Below are 27,887 nucleotides of genomic sequence, written 5' to 3'. Positions count from 1 at the left end.
TCGTTCCGTTTTCCAAACCGCTAGCAGCTTCCGTTTTTCCGAGGGTACTTTTGCACTATGTACTCAGTGGTTCATATCCGCCCGTCTACTATTTTTAATGTTTACCAATTCCTTTGTTGCAATACTTCCCATTAAGGTTACAGAGTGACGTGTTTTTTTCAGCTAAAAAATGTTATGGCGATTGTCTACCACTCAAAACGTTCTCCACCCCAAGGAAGTGAACGGGAAAATAACTTCTTCCAATTTATTTTTCTGAATCTACCCTTTGCTTATTTCAAAATTTTGCCATGTATGAATGTTAAGGTTTTTTTTTTATCTTAGCATTACGTGTGGATCGCGCAGGGCTTTAAGGGGAATTAAAACAAGTCAGGTCCCGGGCCGCGCTGTGATTGGCTGACGTCACGGGGGTGTCCCGGGCCGGCAGCCAATCACAGCGCGGCCCGGGAATGACGTCACGGGGGTGTCCCGGGCCGGCAGCCAATCGCAGCGCGGCCCGGGACAAAGGGGCGGGGCTTAAAAAAGCACCAGAAACGCCCCCGAATCGCGTTTTCGTGAGAAAGCGCGATTGACAGCCTCTGTCTCCCAATGGCTAGCCTCCATTTATGGAGCTAGCCAATTGGAAACAGAGGCGGTCCGAACCTCACTACTAAAAACAAAAGATTTCGATCTGGGAGGGGCTTCGCCCCTCGCCAAGTCGAAACCTAAAAAGGAGCTTCCTGGACTATGCAAAGAATTACAGTGACAAACTGGAGATGAAGCAGAATAAGATTAAAGAGAAATTAACGTTGACACAAACTAAACTAAATTGTCTCAGAAGGGTTTTCATAATTCTTCTTTTGCAGGAAATCCAGGAGTTATGCAAGGTTTTGTTGTTCCACAGACTGGTTTCCAGGGAAAGTCCAGAGGTTTTGGTAGAACACAGGGCAGAGGTAGAAGTCTACTCATTGATCCATGTATGGATGTTTTCAGCATTAAAGAAAATGACTCCTTGTAACATTCGGCACAGGGTCGAGCATTGGAGGAGGGAATGTAGATTTAATCTTTCTAATGCAAATGGAAATGTGCCCATGCAGAGGGGAGTTAGGATACAAAATATGCCAGCACAACATCTATAGGTGCCAATGCAAAAACAAGTGCTGATGATAAAAAGTCCCACAGGTTCAAATGATCCCATAAAATATAGGAAACCCGAAAGTCAATGTGGACCAGTTGACAGAAGCAAGCAAAAATTCTTTCCACAATATAAATCAAAATATGTTCCAACAGTTACCTAATGCAGGTCTGAATGCTTTTCAGCAATTTCCTGTTTTCGAGTCGATGGCTTAGACACTTCTCAATGAAATGGCCAAGAGGGGAGGAAGACTGTGTGCTTGAAGCAGTCTTAAAGGTAGACCAGAGTAGTTCATTTGTAGATGGTGAAGTAGATGGCCATTCCGTGTCAAGTCTGATAGATACTGGTGCTACCAGATAAAATCGCTGGAACAGTGGAAGTCCCAAACCTATCCCGCCAGGGAAAGATTCCAGTTGTAGGAATTTCTTTTTAAGTTCACAAAAATTTTTATTGAGATAAGCGAGCATTACAATAATGAGCATATATCAGGCATGGTTCAAGTATCAACAAAAGCATATTATAACGGGAACAGAGGGGGGATAAATTAAATTAAATACAAACAATAAGGAAAAATAGGCATTGCATCAGTACATTTTCAAGCTTCACAACCATAAGGGGTGCTAGATAATCATACAACTTAGTGAGGTCAGTATCTTGGCTAAAGAGGCAATACGACCTATGACAAAGCGTAGACAACAGTTAAGCTGGTCGGTATTGAATGGGTTCTATCGGGAAGGGAGCATGTGTGCAACAGATAATCATGGCGGTTTGAATAGGTCGAAGTGAGCGTCGAGCGAGGACCATAGTTTCCTATAGGGGGGGCGCCAAGGTGTAGCGGCAAGCGCTATATTGTTGGCTCCTCTGAGATTCGAAACCCAGTTGAGCCAGTGGGGGAAAGAGGCTTTGCCGGTGTCCTTCCAGTTATTCAGTATGATTTTAACCGCCGCTGTCAAAAGTAGGTCAAGTAGGGTTCTGTCATTTTCATTGAGGGTGACAGCTTTGGTAAAACCCAAGACTAAGGTTGCAAATTCTCTCGGGAGTGAAACATGTAGCACTTTGTTAATGAATTCGAAGATTCTATCCCAGTAGCCGGAGACACAAGGGCATTTGAATATTAGATGTTCAAGGTCCCCACCCTCCGCCATACAGTTCCAGCAGGAGTCATCTTCTTTGATGTTGTGCAAGAAGAGTCTCTTGGGTTCACCAACCTAGGCAGTACCATCAGACATTAAGGAGGGGCAGGAAGTGACATCAAGCGCAGACTGACCAAGACCAGGGATTCCTTCAGGATGCTGAACAATGTGTGGAGGTCATCTTAGTACTGAACCAACACCAAGCGGAGGCTTTACCGGAGCTGCTTGGTGTCCACACTCCTATGGATCCAAATGCTGGCGGCTGATGAAGAGCGACATCACCAAACTGTCCCGCTTCCACATCAGTAACCTGAGAAGAATCTTGCACATTTTCTGGCCACAAACGATGTCCTACCAGCAACTGCTTACCAGATGCAAGCAAGAGAGCACGAACACCAACAATATGGTAAAACGATGATGGAGATGGACAGGACACACCATCAGAAGAGAACAAGTCTCCATCGCAAGAAAAACTCTCCACTGGATGCAACAAGGAAGACAGAAGAGAAGAAAGTCAAAGGACTCCTGAAGTCGAACTGTGGAAACAGAAATGATGACCACAGCTAGGGGCACCATGCAGAAGCAAGCCCAAGACAGAAGTGGAGACCCTTCTTTGCTGCCGTACATGCCTTTCAGTTTAACAGGCAGTAAGTAAGTACATTTGAAGTCATTTAGGGAGTTTGCATTCCGTAAATTACCAAATGTGAAACACAGTTGGGATTTGGAACACTTATTTACATTGAGTTTCCCTATAGGTTGGGGAAACCTTATAAAATGTTTGCTGAAAAGGGTTTTGGAAATTAGGCTCTTGCAAACACTAAACAGTACAACATATTTCATGGGTACGTTGATCACTTCCAGAATATTGGTGGAAGAGTCAGTATTTAGGCCCTTTCAATAGGAAGCAGGCACCAGTCAAAATGTTGTAAAGTTGCTGTGGTTCTAAGCCTTGCTTTAGTTGGCACCTATTACCAGTTATTGCACTTTTGTCATGTTCTTCCTTTCAGTTTCTCTACAGTTAGGTTTTCCCTTTACCCCTTTCCTTGGTACTGTTATACTGTTTGCTTCCTTATTTGTTACTGCTTTCCTTTTGCTCCTTATCTGAAGACCTGTCTTCTGGAGTCCCAGAGTTCTCCCCTGCAGCAGCTCCTTACACCATTCTGCCACTATGATGGGTACCCCATTCTCTCTCAGTCGACTACTACTTATGTCTTACTCTAGTTGTTGTATTTTAAAATCCTATCTGTAAGTAAATGCCTCCTTTTTCATGATCACCCCAAAGTTTTGGACTGATAGTGCATTCTCAGAGTAAAAGGAAAAGCAGTGAGGCATGCTAACCAGACCACCCTGCCAGTGTCCTTACCCCTAAAACTGTACGTTTGATTGGCTTATATCCAATTGGCATAAGTTAACTTTCTTACAAGTCCCTAGTATATGGCACCAAGGGTACCCAGGGACTGTATGCCCCTCAGGTGCTGCAGCACCTTTTGTGTCACCCTCAGCATAACAGAGTAAAATATGTCTCCAACCTACCACAACTGTCCGAACAGTAAAAAACCCAAATTGTTTTTTTACTGTGGAAAGGCTAGTAGCCCATTGGCAAGTACATGGTTACGTGCTGAGAAATCAGCTGTGCTAACTCCTGAATGGGACTATTAAAGTTGGTACTTCAAGGTATCAAAATAATTGCGGAGCTAGCCGTGCTGGGAAATGGCCGCGCTCTAGGAGAGCTCTCCCGATCAAGCTACGATCCTTTCAAAATCCTGGGTGCTCTATAACTTGCTGATGCCAAAAATTGCTGTGCCCTGACTGTGGACGGTGTCAGCTATCCTCCGGTGCCCTCCTCTGGCTGATTGCGGTGCGCTGGTGCGGCGGCCCTGGGCTGCGCCGAGACTCGGGGGAGTGATCTGCCCAGCCCCGGAGCCCGCTCTACGTATACGCGAGCTCGGGGTCTCGAGCTTGCGCTGCGGGCCTCTTCTCTGCGCCGGAGGAATTTGCCGCTGGGCCGAGCCCTGACTCGGTCGCGGGCGGCTAAGTGCGGACGGTGCATAATCGGCCGCCGCGGCTGTCTGCCTTGCTGGGACGACATCGGACCTTTGCGTCCTGACGGAGGGCCTTGGGAGGTGCAGGCTGGACGGCGCTTCCCCGCCGAGGTGAGAGCAGCGCGGGCCGACATCGGCCGTTGGGCGCGGCCGCCTCTGGCATCTGCTGTGAGACTGTCAGTGGCGCAATACAACGGTAATACTGGGGCCCTTAGTGGATGTTACCTGCTGCGGAGATTTTCGTTAGGATTGGAGGGTATTGCTCCCTGAGTGGACCAGGCTCCTCCCCCTTCCTCGGAACCCCTACCGCATGACGGGCCGCGCCTAGAGTGGTACGATAGTGCTCCCCTTTGTGCTGAGACCCAGATAACTGCTGTCTCTCCAATAATACCAGTCGCCCTCACATCGGACTCAGGCGTGGGTCATACTTGGTGCCTGGTGCCATAGGTTGCAGTCTGAGTCATCACTACCCTTGCTGGCACCCCCCTGTACGGGATACCTCTCTCCCAACTGTGAGAGGCCATGGGAAAGCCGGAGAAGACTCAAACCAAATTGCAGTTCGGCACCCAGCGTAAAGTACAGATGAATCCGGCAGATCAGCCTGGCGGAAGCCAACCCAACACCTCTTCTCCTGAACGGGCTGCACTAGATGTACTGGATGTGCAGGCTATGTTCACGACCATACAATCTACGCTCACCAACATAGATGGTAAAATTGACTCTTTAACATATCGTGTAGATCGCATGTCAGAGCGGCTGGATAAGCACACGGAGCACATCGATATGGCGGAACGGCGCATCTCGGACGCAGAGGATGCCACTCAGCAGCTTGAACTAAAACACAAAAAAATGGACAAAGTGTTACTTACTCTGGCAGCTAAAACAGAGGATTTGGAGGCTAGGTCTCGAAGATGTAATCTGCGCATTCTTGGGGTGGCGGAGACCACTCGAACCGGCAATATGGAGAATTACGTAGAAACTCTGCTATCTACCATCCTGGGTAAGGACATTTTTTCTCCGGTATTCATTGTGGAGCGAGCACATCGTACCCTGGCACCACCTCCTGCACCTGGGGCACGACTGTGCCCTATAATTGCTAAACTTCTAAACTATAGAGACAGGGACGCGGCGCTTAGAAGGGCCCGGGAGTTGGGGACGCTCAGCCATGAAGGGATGAATATATCCATCTATCCTGATTTCACATCGCAGGTCCAAGAAGCGCGAAAGCAATATATGGATATCAAGAAAAAACTGAGAGATGCTGGTATCTCCTATGCTATGCTATACCCGGCCCGCTTGAAAATAATTGTGGACGGAAAGGGCACGATCTGCAACACCTCAAAAGAGGCACTCAAGTTCTTACAAGCCAATCATCCACATGTACTCAGGCGCAAGTCACCACGAGGACAGCACGAAGAACAGGAATCTTCCTCAGATGCTGAATAAATGCAGCACCCACTGGTGCCGTGTCATTTGAAGGGTTCGAGCTTATGGGTCGCAATTGTTTATGGGTACCCCCTCCCTCAATGTTCCAATTCTTATATTGTTGTCTACTATGTACAGTTGTTGGGGGTTGGGGTTCTAGGCAAATTGCTATATATAATGCCTTTATGTTCAGACCCTCTTATCTGTTAATTACATGACTGCTCCTCCTCTGGCAGGAACTGTTGGCACCCTACGTTTATATACCCACACTATGTGGGAATAGCTTGATCCCCCAGCACTCACCAAGCTGGGTTTGGTAGCAGGCTACCGCCGCCCCCCCTGTGTGTGATCCACACCGTTTGGCTTTTGTTGTTCAGTATTAGGCCCAAGTTGTGATAGCATTGCATGACAGTGGGTTCTTTCTATTTTCCTTTCTGTTAGTGTGTAAAGGGTAGAGGCTTTGTCATGATTGGGATGGCGAAGTGGGAGGGGGTGTGGAAGTGAGATATGTTCTGTTTGAATTGGTCACAGAGGTTCTTTCTGTATGGATTCATACTTCGGTATTGGAGTGCATGGCACAAGGGATGCACGGATATGCTATAACACTATTCATATGGCAACGGGTAAACCACTATGCCTCCTGACATGGAATGTGCGGGGCTTAAATAATCCGAAAAAAATTAGGCAGGTCTTCGCATATCTAGATCTGCATGCGATTGCCATTGCGCTGCTACAGGAGACGCATCTCCTACCTGGTAAAGCTGGTACACTTGGCTATAAATGGGCGGCACACTAGTCTTCCACATACTCATCATACGCTCGTGGGGTGTCGGTCCTCATACAAAAAGGTACACCATTTACCTTAGATCATACACATATTGACCCTCTGGGCAGATATGTACTAATCACAGGCGTCCTTAGGGGCACAAAAATGGGCATTCTTAACACCTATGGTCCAAATGTGGAGGACCCCGACTTTTTTACTTCTGTATTTGCCAGGATACGGGACTTGCCTCCCATGGAGATGGTGTGGGGGGGTGACTTAAACGTAGCGCTTCACGAGGCGTTAGACAGATCCTGTGATACTGCTGAACATCACAGGCGCGCGGTCTCAACGATTCTTACTGGTATGATGGAATTTCGGTTTCATGATGTGTGGCGTGAGCGTAATCCCCTGCTAACGGAAAGCACACACTCCTCCACAGTACATAATAGCTGGTCAAGACTGGACTATTGGCTATTAACAGACCGTGCGTCCACATGGGCCAGAGACATTCAACAACTTCCCAAACCCCTATCTGATCACAAGCCGGTAGTCCTTTACTTAGATATTCCCACATACACGCCTCCCCCCTTTATCTGGCGGTTCAAGGCGGAGGCTTTACAGGACCCCCTATACAAGGAGGCAATCCACACTGCGATAGAAGAGTTTTTTTACGCATAATGATGGATCGGTAGACAATGCTGGCACACTCTGGGAAGCCTTTAAGGCGACGATAAGGGGTGCCTGTATAGACACGTCTGCAGGGATATTAAAAGACATTAGGACACAGATACAGAAATGTGAGGACACCATTTGCCTACTGGAGGCTGACTATGACACTACACATAGTGCTACCACGTTAGCTGAACTGCGAGCAGAGATTAATAGGTATAATGACCTGGCGGAGGATGAAATTAGATATACATCACGTCGCTACAGGGCGCGTAGATTGGGTGAGGGAGGCAGGCCAGGGCATACATTAGCGCAGAAAATACGTGTTGAGTATAGACAACATACAGTCACGCAGTTGGAAGATGATGAGGGGATACTGCATTACGACACACCAGGTATACTGAACTCTTTCATGAAAACGTACACTGACTTCTATACTACACAACATACTGCATCTGAGTCTGAGATTTTTGACTATATTAAAGATTTAGCACTAGTGTGGCTCTCAGATGCTCATCGGGAGTACTTGGCGAGGCCAATAACGGAGGAGGAGACCCTCCTAGCCATTAAAGATTTGCCAAATGGAAAGTCACCAGGCCCCGATGGGTTCACGGGGGAATTTTATAAAGCCTACTCTGAATTGTTGATCCCCCAGTCTCCTCGAAATGTATGATGAGGCTTATAATAATGAGATTCTCCCACAGACATTGCGTGAGGCACTGGTGGTGACTTTGCTGAAACCGGACAAAAATCCCATAAAGGCCGACTCATATCGACCTCTATCGTTAATTAATACAGATGTTAAAATACTTGCAAAGATAATTGCCATGAGGCTCCAACCTCTTATGTCTACAATAGTCCTCCCCGACCAATCAGGCTTCATTCCCTCCAGATCAACCGCTCACAATCTGCGCACGATCTTCACCCTTCTACACCAGCTTAATCCAGACATCCAGGCAGTGGCAGTAATCCTGGATGCTTCTAAAGCCTTTGGCTCTGTAGAATGGCCCTACATGACGACGATACTGGGGCAAATAGGATTCCCTCTGAGACTGCGAAAGTGGATCGCTCTTTTATACACTCAACCATCGGCACGCATAAAAGTTAATGGATATATATCCGACAGTATCCCCATACAAAGCGGCACGAGGCAGGGCTGTCCGCTGTCCCCTCTCCTATTCTCTATAGTATTCGAACCTCTTGCCTGCAAGATACGACAACATTATGCCCACACTGCATCCAGGTTCCATCTCCGACCTATCAGCATATCTCTATATGCGGATGATATGGTCCTCTACCTTCGGGATCCCGAGACTAATCTCTCCCCATTATTACGAGAATATGTGAAATTCGGACGACACTCTGGCTTGCACATAAACTGGAGCAAATCTGCAGTGATTCCATTGACCGAGCACACGAAGGCCCCACTACTAGATTTCCCTCTTATCTGGCAGGAAGACCCCATTAAATATCTTGGGATCTGGGTGCATAGGGACACAGAACTGGTGATCAGACAGAATTATGGGGTTGCTATTGATCGTATGGAGACACAGATACAGAGATGGATCACACTTCCCCTCTCTTTAGCTGATAGCATATCCCTGATAAAAATGGTACTCCTACCTAAACTGCTCTACCTTTTCATAAATATACCAATCCCACCCCCCCCCCATCGGTTTTTGCCAGAATACGCACTAATTTTGTAAAGCTTATATGGGCAGGTAAGCAAGCTCTGATAGGTCTCTGCACATTGTCCCTTCCATACAGTGCAGGAGGCTTCGCGGTACCTGATGCTTATCTTTACTATGTATGCGCTCAGGCACACTTTGCTTACTATTGGTTCCACCCAGTAAAATATCTACCACATCTAGCGGTGGAGGATGGTGTTGCTAACCCCGTCCCGTTAACTAGTGTCCTTACTCACACTCGTCCCCATCTTACCACAAGTGAGATAAATACGGTCCGAACCACGTCTCAGGCATGGCAGCGAATAGGCCAACTAGCGCATAAAACTCCACTGTACGCCCCTGGCCTTCCCTTATCACATCATCCTGAACTGTCAGTAACATTGGAGATGAATAATATGTCCCTCTTGAAACAGATCGGCATCTCACAGCTGGGTGACCTTTACCCAAATGGCAAGTTTATCACCTTAGATGACTTATCGTATATCACCAATCAGTCTCTGCTATTCAGGTTTTTGTACCACAGATTGAAGGCCGCCACTCGGCTTTTGTACCCTTCGTTTCCCGAGGAACCTCCCACCTTGCAATCCCTGCAGATGCTGGTGTCCTCCACTTCTCACACGCATCTCATATCGCGACTATACTGGCAGGTCCAGTTGGATATTGGTTCCGACACGGAAAAGCCACGCGATAAGTGGTCTATCCTTCTCGAGGCCCCCCTTACAGAGGAGGATTGGATAGCTTGTTGTACATTGATCACGCTGCTAACGCCTAATGGTAACCTTCGCCTCATCCATTGTAAGTACATACACCAAAGCTACCACACTCCAGCTAAATTATATAAATACGGATTGAGAGACAATGACGGATGCAAAAGGTGTGGAGTAGATCATGCAGATTTTGTTAATCTGGCCTGGTGTTGTGTGAAGGTAAAGCACTATTGGGAAACAATGACGAACCAGCTGGGACTGATGGTGTCATGTATTTTAGAATGTACCCCTAGAATGTGTCTACTAGGCCTCGATATACCCCTTAGATCCATGAAAAAGAAATTGGTGGCCATAATGTTATTGCTGGCAAAGAGACGGGTGTCTATACATTGGGACAGTACAAAAACACCCGCTTTCAAGGACTGGATAACGGATGCTGTATATTGTAGGGACAATTTTACATTGTATGCGGAAGACTTACCCGTAGCTTCGAAACATTCGGATATCTGGGAACCCCTCACTGAGTATCTGCGTGGTCACCCAGACTTGCTTACAAATCCCCCTGACTCTTTGCATTAATTGCCATTGTAATACAGATCACCATGTACCATGTCAATTGTGATATGTATGCTCTCACGTGTGCTGCTTCGATGCTATGTTTTATGGATTGTCATGATGTATCATGCTTTATATGTACTGTATGAATGTGACCAATGTTTCTTTTGTTTTTTTGTTTCCTCTTCTGTATTGAATTGTCTTTTCTGCAAAATCCAAAAATAAACAAAAAAAAAAGGTATCAAAATAATTGTTATATAAAACCTTAATCTGATGCCCAAGTAAAATTTCATGCAACGTTTGAGTAAAAGGCAACTTCAGAAAGTTGCTACTCTGTTGCCCATGTTTTCCAGTGGCCAGCCGTAGCTGCTTGCCACAAGACATACTCCGGACTGCTGAGAAGTGTGAACGGCTCCTAGGAATGGAAACAATAGATGCCTGCAGCTGGAAGATATGTCACCTCCCTGAGCTAAAAAGACAAGCTTCAAAGGGGAGTCCGCCTTTGATGGGCAAATAGTGGATAGTGGACAGACACAAGGGGACTGCTCTTTTGTTCTGGTAGACAGGTTGGTGACAGGGTCAAAGAGGGGAAAATAGTTGCCATATTATTTTTCCTGTGGGTGTGTTGCACTAGGCAGCCATACCTCTAGGGTGGGCTACCAAGCTCCACGCACAAAGTGAAGGGTTGTCATCTGGGGAGTGGGCAGAATACGGCATTCTGGGATACCTACATGCCACACATCCTAGGAAGTCGTCATCAGGCAGGAAGGGGTCTAGTTGTCCATGGGCTAGTAAGCACCACTTCCCCCTGGGGCACTTTCTGGGCATAAATAAGGCACCCCAGGAACCCAAACCTAAGATCCCCTCTGCACTAGAGAATGGACTGAAGAAGGACTTCTCTGCTGCTCCCTTGACCTGGCAAATAGAGGCTGCAGCAAAGACTTGACCGCACTGGCTGCTCCTGGGCTAGCAAAGAGAGGAATATGCCTGTGGTGCCCTGCTGAAGGAAAAGTTATTCTTGAGCCCCAGACAGAAGAGGTGACCTTCAAGAATCAGTTGGTAGACTTCCTATTGCAGATACAGCGACACAAAAGCTGACGAAACCCACTCTGGCTTGTCATAAGCCCCAATCGTTGATCGCCACCGACTGTCGAAGAGCAGCCAGGCAGACCGAGTCCCAATACTCAAAAATTGCACCGAGTTTAATGCATCCGAGAGAGATGTCAGAGTGTAGTTTGGTCGCTCAAGAAGGACTATAGTCTCCACCAAAGGGAAGTACTGGATTCATTGTGACCTGAAACCTGTAGTCCAGTGACAAATAGACTTTTGCTGGACCAATCAGGGCGCCAAAGGCCATCGACCCGTGTGGTCAAAGTCACCCTACCAATACCGTGGACCAAGGAGTGGTCGCTGGAAGCCCCCCTCTCCTCCCATCGACCATACAGGATCCTCTGCATCCTACAGTATCTTCAGCATCCTCCTGTATCCTTTACATCAGGACCACTCCATTGAGCTCTACGTAATTCGCCCATAGAGCCTGGAACTAAACTGGAGCCCGTTTTGGTGATAAAGTAACTGTCCTACAATCCTCACTGGCCCCCGTGACCTGCTCCCTGCCAGAGTTGCTTGCACGAAGCAGGCTCGAGTACCTGAATACAACTTTATAAAAGTTTTCCAAAGTTTACGCTAACCACAATAGTTGCAATGCTTCTTTCCAGTTTAAATGAAAAGCAATTATTTAATTTTACATCTCCAGAACCCTCTGGTGGATTTTGGTGTCTATCAATTAATAATAGTAAGATATATCTTTATAAACTAGTGACTGATTTCTTTCATGCAGTGTGAGTTTCTTATTCAATTGTTTTGGTACTTCTAAATGCCTTGCACTTGTTCCTTTGTTTAAGCCTGCCTGCTCAAGGCCACAGCTACCCAGGGATCAGCTAAGGTTTTACAATAAATCCTGACTGTACCCAAGACGAGGTTGAGAGTGTATTACACGGTGAGGTAAAAAAAAAAAAACACACCGTATAATACACCACTTTCCTCACACTATACACTTCTCCTTAATTACAGGTGGTCCTCAATTCCTCAAAGTCTCCAAGGATGTTTTGTAGAAGTCTCCACACCACACCACCATTTGATGCAAATCTACCCACAAGGCAAACTCAATCCTCTTTTTTCCCCTACCCCTGTTACCTCATGCCTCTCCCATAGCCTCTGTGATGTCTTCTGACAAGCGTTTCATTTATTTAATACCTTGCATTGAAACTTAGAGACATGAGGGGTACTTGGTGTGTCAGAACTGTTGGAACCTGATAATTTGACATGCAACATATATCCTGCCAAAAAGCTGCATCAGTCCATGGTGCAAGCCATTGTTTAGGATGTATTCGAAAAAGAACACAGAAAATAGGCTTTTCTATTAAACAACAAATCAAAATTCAGGTCTGCAATCTACCATTACCAGCCTAAATTGGTCCACACCATCGACTGAGAGTGTGTAGTAATCATCCCAAACCAAGAATTGGGGAGAGCCTCTTATAATGTAACTTTTGTTTGGCACAGTGCCCATTATACAAGCATAATATTTAGCTTGAGTCTGCCAAAGAAGCCTTTGTACTTTGACTAAAGATGCCTTGATGTAGGCTAGTATTTTGATTTCAAATCCAGTCCTCATCTTGCCAATTGGGATCCCAGTTCCGAGCAATTTTGAGCTCTTAAAAGATGATCTTACACTATTGTTCAACCAACCCACTACATCAATAACCCCAACAGATGTAATGCTGCAAATAGATGTTGTTGCAACGGATCCCTAGCGCTGATTTTTTTGTCACAGGGAAACACGGATCATGCATGTGCTGCACCATGACATAAGCCTGTCTAACTAATTGCAGTATTGTTGGACTGGGAGGGGTGCCCAAAACGCTGCCTTTTTAGTGGTGGAAGCTAAGGTTCAACAAATGATTCTGACTGTACCTAAGACTGGGCTGAGAGTGTATTACACGGTGAGGTCGCAAAACCACACCCTATAATACACCACTTTCCTTACACTATCCACTTCTCCTGAATTACAGGTGGTCGCCAATTCCTCAAAGTCTCCAAGGTTGTTTGGTAGAAGTCTCCACACTGCACCACCATTTGAGACAAATCCACCTAGAGGGCGAAGTCAATGCTCTTTTTTTCCCTATCCCTGTTCCCTCATGCCTCTCCAGTAGCCTCTGTGATTTCTTCTGACAAGCATTTCATTGAATTCAATACCTTGCATAGAAATTTAGGGACATCTGGGTAACTGGTATGTGTGAACATTTGGAACCTGATAATTTGACATGCAACGTATATCCATCCAAAAAGCTAAATCAATCCATGGCGCAAGCCATTGTTTAAGATGTATTAGAAAAAGACCACCACAAATAGGCTTTTCCATTAACCAACATAAATCAAAAGGTCTACAATCTACCATTACCAGCTAAATGGGTCCACAACATCGCCTGAGGAGAGTAGTAATCATCCCAAACAGAAAATTGGGAGAGAGCCTCTTATAATTCAACTTTTCTGGGCACAGATCCCATTGTACTTCTCAGAACAAGCATAATCTTTTGCTTGAGAGTCTGCCAAAGAAGCCTTTATACTTTGACTAAAGATATCCATAATGTAGGCTACCATTTTATTTTGAATCCAGTCCTTGTCTTGCTAATTGGGATCCCAATTCAAAGCAATTTTGGGAAAAATGAGATGGAGCATGCGGCATACATTGGTTATTAACCCCGACACAACAACCGCTGTTTTTATTATTTGTCAATCATAGGAAGTCTTACCCCACTTCTCAATGTAGATTTGACCATGAGTTAACGCACACAGCACTTCACTAACTGATCCTTTGGATCTGCCCCCCACCACCACACGATCACATTTAACGTTTGTAATTAAGCGCAACCCAATCTTGAACTGCATCAACACACATCCAAACGAAACAATAACTAATATACAAGTGACAAAGCAATCCAACATATAATTGTCGCAACTCTCATAGCCCCGTCAAGAACTTGGTATTCATCTGTTTGCACTATTATGTCATGCCCTATCTATGGATCAACCCGCTTATAAACTGTCTGCCATACTCATGAAGTGTTTCTTATGATATATTGTATACATTTCTATAATCTTAACGCTGTATTTTATTTTGATGGGCTTAATTGCCTAAATAAAGTATTGCTACACTTGAAAAACTTAAAAACCCTGACACAAGAAAATAAAGATCTCTTAACATATATTAGTCCCTTTCATCAGCTGGCCTCAGAGGCAGCTTTGACTGATGCTCTTAAAAGATGCTCTTACACTATTGTTCAACCAACCCACTACATCAATAGCCCTAACAGATGTAATGCTGCAAATAGATGTTGTTGCAAAGGATCCCTAGTGCTGATTTTTTTTGTCAAGGAGAACAAGGATCATACATGTGCACCATGACATAAGCCTGTCTAATTGTGGTATTGTTGGACTGGGAGGGGTGCCCAAAACGCTGCCTTTATAGTGGTGGAAGGCTACTGCCTTCACAAGGAGTTAAGGAGCACAAGCGCATTGGTGGCAGAATACCGTGTAGTGATTAGTTGTACTTTACAGGACTTTTTAACCCTGTGTCACCGGAGTGAGGCCTACCGGCTCGCTCACATTTTAAGAAGTTCCGCTTTTGTGTGCTTAAATCACCAATTGGCCAACATCAGGTAGATGTGGAGTGCATATACGCAGGGCAGGAGTAGGGACGTATGTGTGACTTGGAAGGGTACAGTACAGGGATAGAGCAGTACTGAGCAGTGCATGTGTGGCTAGTGCGTTACTGGGTATATATCTGTCTGTAAGGAATACATTACATGAAAGATGTAGTGATGTGCAGTGCGTGCACATAGAAAGCATGATGTCGGTCTATTTGTGTTTGCTTGAAGTATAATACATGAAGGATGAAGTGTTATGCAGCAAGCACATGGTGAGTGTGTGTATTGGCAATGTGTGTAAATAGCACATCCTGTTTAAATATCGAAAAGAGCCATTGCTGAACAGTGCGCACAGGGTGTTGATCAGCTAGCAAGGGAAATTGTCATGACGAGGAGGGTACCCTGGGTTGGGAATAACCAAAAGAAATTCAAAGGGGATTGTGTAGTTCTAAATTTCGCTAGTGCAGAGACACTCCCTAACATCCTTATCAATATCTTCCCTCCTCAGCGTAGAAGCGGCTCTATAATTCCGCTTACCTTGAAATTTTTTTTTATCCTAAAAATCAGATTGGATCTTCCCCTAGCTTGCCAAGGATCAGAAGACAGACAAGAGTTACCCATTGGGGGGGGGGAAAAAAGATTTAGATTTAATAATGATCGCCCACATTTAATTACTAGCCTGGGGACAGGGCAATATAATTTCCCGATTGGGCAAAGGGCTAGAACCCCGGGTCCAAATTGGTATAACATAAATAGGTGGGGAGTAAGTACCCCAGGATTTGATAATGGTGGATATGGTCATGGCCTTATGGCCAGGCCGGGTAATGAACAATTCTTGATGCGCCCCAATACCCCACAACCTGCGTGGAATACAGTAGCGAATGGTTGGGGCCAGACAGCCACCCCATTTGATTGGGGGTTTGGTACAGGGAACAGGTACGGTGTGCTGTCCAACTTAAATGATTGCGACTGACAGATAGAGGGCATGACCTCAGGGAAAAATGATTCTGACCAGCAACAAGAACGGAATAACTTACTTGTTAACAGTTTGGATCCTAACGAGTTCATCCCCCTGATAGGGCAGGGAGAACAAATTACATCTAGTTATATTCACCCTCCTATGTCATATCTGACTGAGCATTGTGTGATTCGGCACATTGTAGGTGTTGAGCCTCAGAGACCACCGGTAGGTGGCTTGGATGACTCAACTCATCCAATGTGCAATAATGCAGGGATTTTGGCAGGGTATTCGGAGCCTATGCCAGCTGGAGCCCCGTGCAAATTGATAAGTTGGAATATAGCAGGGTTAAATGGTAAGCGTCAGGATAAGTTGTGGTCAAACTTTGTTTTAGGTCACCACATTATTGCGCTCCAGGAAACCTGGGACACCTCTGTAAACCTCTGGTGGGATGGGTTCTTAAGCTTTACCAAACCTGCTGTCTCCAGTCGCATGGGGAGGGCTAAGGGAGGCCTGTTGATCTTGTTCTCACTAGATTTAAAGGGTACTTTCAGGGAGATTAGTACTAATTCTCCAAATATTTTGATGGTTGAAAGAGTGACTACTAATAATATTAGCAGAACTATTTTTGTAAATTTTTATAATTCAGCGAATTGCGACCATAGAGGTCAAAATATCACTGGATTAGATAACATTTTAAATTTAGTCAGTCAAAATACTAAGTTAGATACTGAATACATTGTATTAGGTGATTTTAATATACACCCATGTAACCTGTTTTGTATGAAAAACGGCATGGAAAGGGATGATGGAATAGAGGGACCCCATTTTGAACATACGATAGAGGGTGAGGAATTGGAAGATCTACTTGCTAATTTTGATCTTCACGAACCAGATGGGGGCACTAGATTGCCAACCTTTACTGGTATTGCCCAAGGCACAACTATAGATTATATATTTATATCTGTGGGAATTCTAAATCGGGTAATCTCTTATCGTACAGTTCAATCACACTTCAGTGACCATAACCCAGTTGAATTAGAAGTAGCGTGGGGAGGTCATATGGGTTCTTCGCCGGTTCCACTTAGTTCTGGCCTCCACTTGAAGACTGCTGACCAAGGCAGACGCCTGAAATGGGCTAAGGTGGTACCGGATGAATTTTATGCTGATAACTATGCTAAAATTAGGGATAATGTGGAGATTTGTAAAAATCCACGTGCCCAGGGACAAGAAATCGTTGTCGCATTTGAAGGTATATGTGGGCAGGTCTCACAGGATCTCATAGCCAAGACAAAAAAAGGAACCCCAGGGGCTAAGCGCTGGTTTGACTCAGCCTGCTCTAAAGCGCATAGATCATTGCTGTTAGCCCTTAAAAATACTCCAAGGATTAAAAGCGAGATTAGCAGACTAAGGAAGATCTACAAGTTAGCTGTTAAAAACCGGAAAGACACTATTAAGCAAGAGGCCTGGGATAATCTCATTTCGGTAGCAGTTTTGAAAGATAGTAAAAAATTTTGGGAGATCATCAAGCAGCCCTTTTTTACGGATGACAGCAATGATCCTATGGATTGTGTTGTCTCCGAGGATAAATGGCTGTTACATTTTAAAAATGTTTATGGGGACACAGTTGATGCAATGTATGATGTCCCGCTGAAAACTTCAGCTATCCTCCCCATCTTTTTTGATCGAAATGAGGTGGAAAAAGCTATTTTGGCCACCAAAAAGCATAAAGCACCGGGCCCTGATGGCGTGCCCGCCGACTTCTTTCAGTATTCACCAAAACTCTGGGCGGAAGTATTGGCAAATGTGTTTAATGCCGTTAATGGTGGACTAGCACCTGCTTCCTGGGATAATTCTACTATTGTTCCAATTTTTAAAAAGGGCTCGCGGGACGACCCAGCCTGTTATAGACCTATATCACTTCTTGACTCCTCAGTGAAAATCTTGGGTAGAGTTCTTTTAGCAAGGTTGAAGGAAAATGTAGAGCAGTGTGGCGGGTTGGCCGAAATCCAATATGGTTTTAGGGAAAGAAAGGGCACTATTGAACAGTGCGTCAACTTACATTTGCTCATTTCTAAATATACTGTAGCCAAGGAGGGGTCCGTATATCTTGCGTTTATGGACCTCTCCTCGGCTTTTGATCTCGTCAATAGGTCGAAGTTGTGGGCTGTTTTGCTGGAGCTGGGTATTGATGAGGCCCTGGTCTCTTTTATAGCTGCCCTGCATCAAGAACTCTCCTTTAATGTACGCATGACAAATGAGGGAAGGTGTACCACTTCATTTAGGTCACTGAGGGGGGTGCGGCAGGGTTGCATCCTAGCCCCTCTGCTCTTCACCATCTATATTAATGGTCTGGGTGCACACCTGTGTGGGATGGAGGCCGATGTCCCGCGTGTGGGGGCAATTAAGATCCCGGCGCTCCTATACGCGGATGACGCCGTGCTGATTGCCCGCACGGGTGTTGGCCTCCAGTGCCTTTTGAATGCATTTGGCTCGTTTATGGAGAAATTAGATCTTAAAATAAACGTGGCCAAGTCACATACAATGGTGGTGGGCCTAGAGTGTCGCAAGAAGAAAAGCAAAACATTTACATGCAGGGGGGACACTGTCTCGAGGGTATCTACATTTCCCTATTTGGGTGTTTTGTTTGACCAGAAAGGGTCCTGGGGGCCGCAGGTAAGAGCTAAGAGGTTGGCTGTTATCAGATCATCTTCTGCGCTCCTGGGATTTGCTGGTAGGCTGGGGGCTAGGCCTATGGAAGCTATATTACAAATTTATAATAGCAAATCCGTAGCCATCGCTTTATATGGTTCCGCATTGTGGGGCTATGTAAATCTGGAACCAATTCAAAAAGCGGAAAATAGATTTATTAGATCCCTACTTTCTGTCCCCCAGTCGACCCCGACGTATTCAATTCACAAAGAAGTGGGCCTACAATTTCTTTCCGACAAGTTGAGCATGGCCCCTTTGATTCTCTGGTTGAAAATGTGGATGAATGAAGATCTCCCACTGAATCATAAGATTATGTCAGACGTGCTGTCCTTGGATAGATCTAAGAAGATTCCTTGGGTGGCTTATTTGAGCAAGGCTTTTTCGGACATTGGGCGGCCAGATCTTTTTTCCTCTCCCGAGAATATTAGGTTTCAAGATATTGATTTTGTTAAAAAGTCATTCCTCGAAAGGAAAGAAGCATGTCGCGAAGAATGTGAACTGATAAAACCGGCAGTAAGGGCCCATAGCTTATTGGTTAATTCACCATCACTTGCTCCATACCTTGGCTTTGTCACAATTCCCTTCCACAGGTTTCTTTTAATTAAATTTAGGCTTAATCTGTTACATTTTTATTTGGGTTCTTTTAAAAATTGGCAGAAACCAGAATTGGCTCCTCCCTGTAGTTGTGATCAGTTTTCAGTGCAGGATACGATGCATTTTATTATGTTTTGCGGGTTGTTTTCAGAACCACGAAAAAAATATTTGTTGCCCATACTTAAAAAGGCTGGCTTCACTCAAGTGAGACCAGCCATGCTCTATTTACAACTATTACCCAACCCGTATGTTACTTTTTGCATCGCCAGTTTTTTGGTAGCTGCTTCAAGGGCGAAAGTCGCCTGTCAGGATTAGTTTTATAGAAAAGTCTGTTTTATTTTTTATTTCTATGTATAAATGATATGTTTTTAGTGTAGATCAAACTGCTTTTTATGTAATGTTCGCTTTCTTTTTATTATGTAACTAGGACAGTCTTATACGAATTGTATTGTATCTTTCTTTTTTCCTCTTTTCACTTTGTATGGCTTTTGAGTAAGCCGAATAAAGTTATTTTGACTTGTGTGTGCTTAACGCATGTGTAATTGTAATATGACAATGCATGGAGGGAACAGTGTTGGGCAACAAGTGTGCTGTGAATGTATGTACACTTAGTAAGTGTGCCGGCAATGGCACATTACTTGAAGGACCATGGGTTCCATTTTGGGAAGCCTAGGCCTGCCTGGTAAAGACATGAAGAGGAGAAGAATCCTCCCAGATTTGTGTATTGCTGCATTCCTGTGAGCTGAGTGGGCCACACACTCGTGGAGAAAATGAGGAGACTCTCTTTACACTTCAAAAGGCTGTTCTTTGATGCCTGGACACATCTCAGGAAATGAGATGAGGCTGATAAGGGAATCAAAAAGAGTAGGGCTGGGAATCTTGGATTAACCTTTTGATGCATATATCACTGTGGCTGACATCCAGTTGTGAACTGGTCACTCCCATAAACTTGGTTGTGGGTCAATCCGCTTCAGAGTCATGCCTGCTGTGTCAAACAGTCTTTCATGAAGAAAGAAGAATAAGACAAGTGTCTACTTTAAAAGAAGCAGAACACCAGAACAAGCATTTACAATGCAATAGGTCTCGCAGCAGTAAAGTTTGAGTTACTGGCATTGCAAATGACAATGCTTTTCATTAATGTTTTACTCAGCGCCACCACAGCATCACTCAGCACCACCACAGCATCACTCAGCACCACCACAGGGTCACTCAGCACCACCACAGCGTCACTCAGCACCACCACAGCGTCACTCAGCACCACCACAGCGTCACTCAGCACCACCACAGCGTCACTCAGCACCACCACAGCATCACTCAGCACCACCACAGCGTCACTCAGCACCACCACAGCGTCACTCAGCACCACCACAGCATCACTCAGCACCACCACAGCGTCACTCAGCACCACCACAGTATCACTCAACACCACATCATCACTAAGGGCCAAGAATGCATCACTCAGCACCACCACAGCATCACTCAGCAGCACCGCAGCATCACTCAGCAGCACCACAGCATCACTCAGCAGCACCACAGCATCATACCACAGCATCACTCAGCAGCCCCACAGCATCACTCAGCAGCACTCAGCAGCACTACAGCATCAATCTGTGCAACCATTCAACAACAACTGGTTCAAGTAGGTTCTCTCAATGTTTCAAGCTGTATTACAAATGTCACAAAAAGATGTTAATATTTCACTTCTGTTCTTGTATTTTTGTCACAATAAAATACACTGAACATAATCTTCACAAAGAAAGACGCAACACTTAAGGAAAAAATAAGTTGCTACTTCAGCAGAAAGTAGGAAGAATAAAACACCATAGCACTAGGTAAGAAGTTTACTTAGCTTTTGGTGAGATGCAGTAGAGATAGTGAGAAAGAGCAGATCTGATTGCAAGTCTCGCATTTAGTTATGACTTCATGATTGTAAGATGAATAAATGTGCTGCTAGTAAACAAGTATTGAACTTACCTCTCCTGATATGCAAATGTATAATTGTTGTATGGTGCCCTTAGTTCCAAAGAACAAAAACACCGGCATAGCGTCGTATTACCACCTTTAGAAGTTGCTTTAAGTCTCTCTGATTCACATGGCACCTGGTCTTGGCTCCTAAGCAACTGGTGAAATACTTGTGTGGTCAGGAACAATAGAAGAGTTTTTGATTGTTTTGTATACAGACAAACACACTCGCAAGGCACCGACATAATTACATGGCATGTACTAACTGAGCCCCTCATTTAAAACTATACAAATAATGGACTCATATTGGTGGCTGCCATAACTGTTTATAAGGTACAAATGAATCTGTGCCTCCGTCTGGAAACACTTTTGACCATGAGAAGAAGCTAAGAAAAATAAAGGCAGGGCTGCAGAAGATCTGTTAGGGCCAAAGATGCTGGCAGCACCAGGATTAAAAAGGTTTACTAGTGCCAAGTCTTCAACGTTAGAATACACTTCTGCAATCCTGTTCAGCAAAATAATTCAAGAACAGAACTGGACAAGAAGAGACCCTATGCATAAAGCATACCACAAGACTTTTTGAGAAAACCGATATCACTAGACACTTCCCTTTTTTGCTCCACGAAAAGTAGCGAAACTGTGGGTATAGTCCACTTAATTGTAATCTCTCATTGCTTCTACACTGACATTTAAGCTATAGGAAACATACTCGATGTTACTCCCTGTCATAAGGTATTTCTAACACTAGCTAACCTTGATAATCAGTATAGCACTCAGGCAATGTTCGATCTGCATGTGCTCCTAAATAAAAAAAATATGATTTGTATAAATAATGCAGTTTAGATCTGTTGTTTTTAAGTCAATCTTGGGTGTCATCAGACTCTGAACCCATGCTACATAATTTAGTTCACACCAATTACAAAATTAAATGTTGTTGTTATACCTCAAGACACACACTGAGAAACTGAGAAATCAAGCCTCCTTCTTATCGAAGTTGACACCAGACAGTCTAGCGTAATTGTCCCGTGGCTGGTATTTAAACACCCGGGAGATAAACAATGCAGAGGGCAATGTGACTTTTCTGTAAATGTAGCCTACTTAGCACTTAGCGCCTCTTGGTACTTTCCGCAGCAATTCCCCGTGTAAGTTCAAGTTTAATTCACAACACTCGAGTACATGGTTGTGTACATCTCATATACATACAGGGCTGCCAGGCGCTTTCACGGTGCACATGCCTTATTTTAAACAGTGGATCATGAAGAACTTGCCACTACATTCCCTTGACGTGCCCTACGGGGATGTAACGTAGAACGGAGAAATCGGGAAATCCCATTTATTTAATCTCGCTTAACGACTATTCTAAAGAGGAGCGCAGGGCAGCCTTTTCAAAGACCCAATCATGGCGATAGCGCCTTCCTTGGAAGTGCATCAGCAGTGAGCTTCTGGAGCACTCCAGTTACCTTAACATTCCACTGACAGGCGCACCCGCAGCACCTACCACCTAGGCAGGCCCTTGGTCTCGCGCGTTCTCTCTCACTCTTCCCCCACCCGATAAATGCACCCTTTAAAAGGGCTCAGCTGTTACTGACGGTGCTAGCTCCGCTCTTTTTTTTTTTTTTGACCCTTAGCATTCTCTTCACTGTTCCACTTAACGGCAGCTTTCGCGTGACCCTGAGCAATCTATCGTGCATTTCTTTTGTTGGCGGGTGCTATGCCTCCAGTGTGCCTCCCTCGTTCTTTGAAAAGTCCCCTTTAAATGCCTCCCCTTGAGCACCACCCTCTTGCGCCCCTAACCCCCTCCTGTCACCCCCCTCCCCATGTGAACCTTTGCTATTGCCTAGTGTCTGCCTTTTATTGCCTTATTATACCTCTACTTGTACTTCTGCTTTGCAACTGGTCCTCATGTAAAGCGCTCCGACACCTTCGGGAAAAGTTTGCGCTATATAACATTGCATCAAATAAAGCGGGAGTGATGTGGTCAGCCGAACCCACACCTAACAGGAGTACCAAGGAGAGAGCCACGGACTAGCGATCGATGCGAGGGAGTGATGCCTCTTCTCCGTGTTCCCTCCTCACTTCGCCTCGCATCCTCCACTGCCCCGCCATACTTGCAACTGTCTTGAATTTTAGTGAAGAAACAAACAACAAGCAAACTCACCGCCGCAGCCCGGCTTCAACAGGAAGCCAGGCAACCTTTGTTGGGATGGGGGCGGGGCAAATACAGGAAGCAGACGGGAGCCCACCCCGCGCTCCTGTGCCCGCCGGAAGATTTGCGTCTCAGCTAGCGGGGCTCCCGTGCTCGTGCAGAGCCCCGCGGCCCCCGCCTGTTGCCCAGAATGACCCGCTGGCTGCTGAGGCGCACTCGAGAAGAACCTGGTGAGTGGGGTGTGAGGGGGATATGTGTGTGTGTGTGTGTGTGTGTGTGTGTGTGTGTGTGTGTGTGTGTGTGTGTGTGTGTGTGTGTGTGTGTGTGTGTGTGTGTGTGTGTGTGTGTGTGTGTGTGTGTGTGTGTGTGTGTGTGTGTGTGTGTGTGTGTGTGTGTGTGTGTGTGTGTGTGTGTGTGTGTGTGTGTGTGTGTGTGTGTGTGTGTGTGTGTGTGTGTGTGTGTGTGTGTGTGTGTGTGTGTGTGTGTGTGTGTGTGTGTGTGTGTGTGTGTGTGTGTGTGTGTGTGTGTGTGTGTGTGTGTGTGTGTGTGTGTGTGTGTGTGTGTGTGTGTGTGTGTGTGTGTGTGTGTGTGTGTGTGTGTGTGTGTGTGTGTGTGTGTGTGTGTGTGTGTGTGTGTGTGTGTGTGTGTGTGTGTGTGTGTGTGTGTGTGCGCGCGCGTGTGTGTGTGTGTGTGTGTGTGTGTCTCTCTGTGTATGCGCATGCGTGTGTGTGTGTGTGGTGTTGGAGCTTCCCAGGAGGCAGCAGCTGGCCACAGCGAGCGCGTGGCCCGCTCAAATCGCCTCCTCGGAGAGCAAATGCGCGCAGCCAGGTGCTGTCTCCTGGGAAGCAGACTCAGTTACAATAGATCTCTGGCGAGACAGCGCTTCGCGCTGTTCAACGCCACGAGACCTAAAAAAATTACAAAGGCTCAAACTCTTAATTACATTTTGGCATCTGAAAATTCACTATCAGAAGGGGAGGTTGAGGTCCTAAAATCTTGTCACCTGCCAAGCAACCAGACATGCTTATAAGAAAGGTAAGCTCTGCAAGACTTCTGCCCATGACCAAGACAGGGGTCAAAGGCCTGCTAGTCTACCTGCTGGGAGAGAGGACATCGCCCAGGACAACTAGGAGCACCTGGCCTGGAGCCTGCCTGATTGCCAAGACCAGTGTGCCCTCTGAGGAAGAGGAGAGAGCTGGAGGGAGCAAGGTCCAGTAAGGAGTCCTACCGTGAGAACACCCTGTGCAAGGTGTGAGGATTCGGTTCTGCACCCATCAGGTCGTGGTCCATGTGTAGTGTTGGCTTGGTGATCCCTGTATAACAGGAGAGGGCCGATGTGGACTGAGCCATGTGTTGAGGGCCGTATGGGTCTTGCTAAGCCTGTACTACTGTGCTGCAGTGATACCATACACCAGAGTGGGCCACTGGGTCATATTATCTCATATCGCGGCAACCCCATATTCCAGGAGAGGCTGTAGGTACCAACGTTGCCAAAGGATTTGGGCCGCCGCTCAAAGGAGAGACAGAGGCTACGTTTGGTGGGCTGGACGCACACTGGAGAGAGAGGCTACACTGCAGAGTGGGCCAGGCAGATACACTTCTGCAAGCAGTGCAGGACGCGCGGGTGCTTGTGCAGAGGGCACCTGTTGTACCGCTGAACTCTACCGTGCTGCGAAAGGGGGCAAGACATTAACTGGGATGGTTGGGCTCCAGGGTACTTGTTGCTAACGGTGTTGCCGCACCAGACACTTTTGGACTCAAACCTGATGGGTCAAAGGGGAACTGGAGTACAGCCAAAGAGTAAGCATTTCAGGATACAGCCACCAGTGAATGGGGAATAACCCCAAACACGTTACACGGGGGAATGGACAGGGATTTGATTGTTGACAACTACGAGACCCCGACCTCAACGGGGGTTAGCTGTTGTGTTTGAATGTCGTATTCCTTTTCATGCGTAGATGTAGAATTAAAATACCTAGTAAACCCTGTGTGCCCCATTGTAGTGTAGTTCCTATAGTACCCATGCAGGACCTGTGCGTTTGGATAACGAACTGTAGGATTGGTGGCAGACTGGTTCCGTGCACGCCCACCGAGAAATGTTAGCCTGTTTGCATTTAAGCTAGGTCACAGTGCCACTAGTGTCTCCTCTTACCGGGGAGAGATTTGTTTCTGACAACCTTAGAACATGAAAACCCTGATCCCTCAAGATTGTGGAAACAGTGTACTACTTTTTGCTCAGTCACTCGTGCTCACTTAGTTTATCTCAGAGGTACACAGAATAAACAGTCTGGGCGTTTCAATAAGGATTTATTGAACAGGTGTTATTCCCTTGTAGAATATATGAACTGCAACAACCATTAGACAATAGCAGAGATATATGATTAGCAGCACAGTGAATATAAAAGGATAGTACAGTTCTACCATCTTGCAATAAGCTTGAATAAATACATGAATATAATATGCAGGATAAAAGTGCACGTACTCCTACGATGCATATCTAGATGAACCTGTGTGTACCTAGCATTAGAGTAGGTGTGAAGCCAAGAATCCCTCTAGGATTTAGTTGAACCCCATTACCTGAAGAATGAGAATGTAGGAGGCCTTCTTGGTCTCGAGTTGGACAACCCGTGAGGGATGTTCAGACCACTGTCAGCTGGAGTGTCTGCATGCAGGAGCCTCAACGTCTCTGGTCAGTGTGTCGGTCGGTAACTCTTGGTTCCCTCTATCTAACACTAGCAAGAGGTGCTATATTTATACATTAAGTATCTAGGGCTCCTTTGTCCCTTGTTGCTTGTATTAGCCATTTTTGGATTTGAGGATGACGTAAGGGATGAACCATGTACGTAGATATGGGGAGGATGGTGGTGTAGACCTAGCCTTGTTTCCAAGAACCCTTATGAATATTCATTCATACCGTGACAGTCTAAAGATGAAGTTATAGAGCGCCATTGTTAAGGGAAACCCTCCTTCTGCGCCCACGACTAGAACTAGGTAAAGATTTAATCCTAAAAGGCATGTTACTGTGTAGTGTAGGGGGGGGGTGATGTAGGTGAAAGGGTATGATGTTACCCGGGCCTATATTACGGGTACCTGTATGAAACATAACACTGTGGCCATCTGAAAGGGTTTTTTATAGATGTCCAGCATAAAGCCTGTCATGGTGATAGGAGTTGCTATTCAAGATGACACTGGGTACCTCATGTAATGAAAATGGCAGAAAGAACATCTCTGCAAGAGCAATCCATGGAGATAGTGGAAGAAAAGAAACCTCTCACTGAAGACGGACAGAGGCGAAAAAAAGTGGAGGGTGGAGTTTACTTCTATTGGGCAAGAAGGGGATATTTTGTATGACCACTCAGCATTGGGAAACAAATCAAATTGTTTTTAAGAAATGGATAAGCAATGAGCTAGGTGATTACTGAAGTGTCCATTAATAAAAAGGCACATCTCCATCTATAATCATTATGGCTTGATGTCCACAAATAGGCTTAACTAGTAAATTTTGGTGCAACTGGTTGTTTTAAGGATTATGCTTTCCAGAATAAGATGCAGATTTCAAACATGAAGTAAGGAGTACCTGCAAAGACAAAGGGTAGTGATAGTATGACTATTGTCCAGCTCAGCTAGAATGGTAATGGTCCCCAGAATAAATAAAGCAAGATGGCGTTTTCCTTCTGCGCAGAGAATTTCTGGAATTCACTGCCACTAACTCTACGTTCCCAACTCATCCCACTGCAGTTTAGGACGCAGTTGAAGACCTGGTTCTTTACTGAATCCTTTAGTCAAGTTTGGTGCCCAGCTCCAGTTTTACTGTTTTTTCTGTCAAACCACCAGCGCCAAGACTTCCCCGGGTAAACATGCTATATAAAACAAGTTTACATTACGTTGTCAGGAAAGTCATAGTCATCCCAGCAGGACAAAAACAGATGAAGTTTTACTTATAGACACAGTCTATTTCCACCGTGTAAGTACTTCAAGACTAAGGATTCACAATCTTCAAATCAACAGGGAATCTACTTCCATCACATTCAATTCTTCCTATTCCAAGAACATGGGTGTTTAATTCCTGTGTGAGAAATGTATGTAGTGCACTACCTATTTTAAAATAAATGTCTAAATGCGGATCCTTTTAAAATAGGTGTGCTACACTAGGAGGCATGCTGTCCATCATGCTTCTAAGTCATCTGAATCATGTGTTCAAGTACATGTACTTGATCCAACGTACACATCTTACAAAGAAATGCCAACATTTGTTTTTAATCTCTTGAAATTAAATTGTATTCAAGTCTGTTGTATGTACATTACAGTTCATAAATGAACATTACAATATCACATACAATGTGTGCACTCGCATATGTAATAAACACATCTACATGTAATGTTTCTCCACATTACTAATGTAAAAAATTTCTGAATTTACTTTTAGCACACACAAATTCTTTCTTTCATGCCCAAGGCATTTCAGGACGTGTCCCTTCATCAGGGGCTTATCTGTAATAATAAAAAGGTGACAACGAACAGGGTAAAATTAACATCATCCTATCTGTAAATGAAGGATAGCTTCAGGTTAATGAGAAGTGAGTTTTGTGCTCAAATGGAAATGTTGGTGCTCGTTAGTGGTTGATAGGATTGCAACTTACACTGATCAAATAACTGAGTGAATGTTTTTGCAACTATACCTCCTGTAAACACAGTATAAGAAACAGGACC

General features: G+C 45.3%; 1 protein-coding gene across 1 annotated transcript in view; it reads right to left on the bottom strand.

Annotated features, from left to right (window-relative positions):
- Positions 1–27,887, bottom strand: part of PET117 (PET117 cytochrome c oxidase chaperone) — a 138,854-nt gene that overhangs the window by 93,059 nt on the left and 17,908 nt on the right. The window lies entirely within an intron of this gene.

Source organism: Lissotriton helveticus, chromosome 6 (assembly GCF_964261635.1).
Source record: "Lissotriton helveticus chromosome 6, aLisHel1.1, whole genome shotgun sequence".
Taxonomy (NCBI): Eukaryota; Metazoa; Chordata; class Amphibia; order Caudata; family Salamandridae; genus Lissotriton; species Lissotriton helveticus.
Note: the sequence above shows the minus strand (reverse complement) of the source record. Positions and strands in the feature narration are given on the sequence as shown.